Source organism: Phyllostomus hastatus, unplaced genomic scaffold, assembly GCF_019186645.2.
Source record: "Phyllostomus hastatus isolate PE091 unplaced genomic scaffold, TTU_PhHast_1.1 phas_contig_1731, whole genome shotgun sequence".
In the NCBI taxonomy this organism is placed as follows: Eukaryota; Metazoa; Chordata; class Mammalia; order Chiroptera; family Phyllostomidae; genus Phyllostomus; species Phyllostomus hastatus.
The window spans coordinates 34,635-36,592 of NW_025333669.1; the positions used below are offsets into that span (position 1 = coordinate 34,635).

At 44.8% G+C, this 1,958-nt stretch overlaps 1 non-coding gene across 1 annotated transcript; it reads left to right on the forward strand.

The window, feature by feature from the left end:
• Positions 1-1,513: 1,513 nt before the first annotated feature.
• Positions 1,514-1,619, forward strand: LOC123815484. The gene has a single exon (XR_006785125.1). It is a non-coding gene; the product is annotated as a U6 spliceosomal RNA (small nuclear RNA).
• The last annotated feature ends 339 nt before the right edge of the window (positions 1,620-1,958 follow it).

Below are 1,958 nucleotides of genomic sequence, written 5' to 3' on the forward strand. Positions count from 1 at the left end.
ATGGGGAGAAATAAGTAAAAAAAGTCATGCCGGGGCCAACATCACACTTAGACTCATCTCCAATATCAACTTCAAGAGTCAGTTCCCTAATCTACCCATCCTCACATTTCACCTTCACAAAAGGTAACATGAGCTCTTGCTAGAAACATATGTGGAAAGTAGCAGCATTTGGGAAGAAGGAGAAAAGCAAGGGTGGCCAAAACGTCCACAGAGGAGTTCAGACCTAAGGCAGTGAGGTCCTTCTCAGAAGGATTGTAAGCCCCCGCTCAGAACAGACCCGGCTAGCTATGGCCCACCGCCAGCTCTGCCTGCGGGTCCGCCTTTGTAAATAAAGGTTTATTGGGAAACAGCCATGCCCACTAGTGGCCCTACTGCCTGCAGCTGCTTACCAGAAAAAAGGGGCAGAGTAAAGAAGTTACCATAGAGACCATGTGCCCCCCCATCACCGAAAAAAAGCTGAAAATATTGACCCTGTGCACCTGTACAGGAAACATTTGCTGACCCGTAGTCTGGAGTTTCAGATTTTGCTGAGAACAGTCATTATCGGCGTTCCCTGAATCGGTTGTTATTTCCGAGAAGAATATGAACAGAGGGAAGTTGAACTGTGTCTGAATGTCTGTCACAAAGAACAAGGAGGCGTCTGCCTCAGCCTCAAACGTGGCTCTCAGCCTCATTACTCTGTTGCCCTGAGTTCTGGGAATTTTTCTTGTTGTTGTTAACATTTGGTAAACTTATCTTTAGGAACTTGAAAGGTGGTTGGGAACATCTCTGAGGTTTAATTTCAAAATACATTTCAAAATAAAGCTGGGGTTCTCCAAGTGGGTAGCTAAATTAACAAGATATTTGCCTACAGCTTTTCAAGGGGATGTTGCTGATGGGCGTTTTGTAGTACAAGCCACGGGAGCAAACTCAAAAAACAGGCATAATTGCTTTTCCAAGTTTTCACCATAAATAATCACTTTTTAAAAGGTTGCAGTAAATTGCCCACTAAGGGAAAAAAGAAAAAGAAAAAGGAGGGGGGAAAAGTAAAATGGGACAGTGACACAGTGGTTTTTCTATAAAATAATCCACTGTGATGTCAGGCTGCCATACACAGTATTTCAATATTTTCACCCAAACACAGACATTTCAATGAGCACTATAGATCCGGGCCATTCTATGGAGGGAAGGGACATTTTGCCAGCAGGACAGTGACAGAATCTCCTTGGTCACATTCTTCTTTCCTCCCCACCCGACACAGCACTGTTTTTAAGTTTGCTCCACTTTCTGATCACGCGTGTATACGCAGTGACACGAAAGAGTAACAGGAATCCGTGTGCAGTAGCGGCTGGGAGCGCCGCGGAGCTGTTCAGTGATGCTGGGAGTCGCCGCTTCTCATACTCGGGCAAAGGAGGCCACTCACTGCTGCAGCAGTGGACTCAGGCAAGGGCTGCAGTGAGCGTGTCCAAAATCCAGGAATGCCCACTTTTACAAAGAACTTCAGTAACTTTGGAGGTTAAAGACTGGAAGGGCAGTGTTCCTTGGGCAGCACATATACTAAAATTACAACTACACAGATAAGATTAGCATGAGCCCCGTACAAAGAGGAGGTACACATTCCTGAAGTGTCCCATAGTTTAAAAAAAGGAAAGAAAAGAATCTAACGGGATGTATTAGTTTGTTACGGCTGCTGTAACAAAGTACCACAGACTACGTAGCTTAAACAACAGAAAAGTATTGTCCCACTCTCTGAGGGTTGGAAGTTCAAGATCAAGGTGTCAACGGCGTCATTTCTTTGCAGGTTCTTCTCCTCGACTTGTAAGAGACCTGCCCTCTCACTATGTCCACACACAGTCTTTCTTCTGTATCTGTCTGTGTCCTAATTTCTTTCCATAAGGACACCAGTCAGTAGATGAGGGCCCCCTGCCCAATGAATTCATTTAATCTTAATCACCTTTTTAAAAGCCCAATCTCCAGAT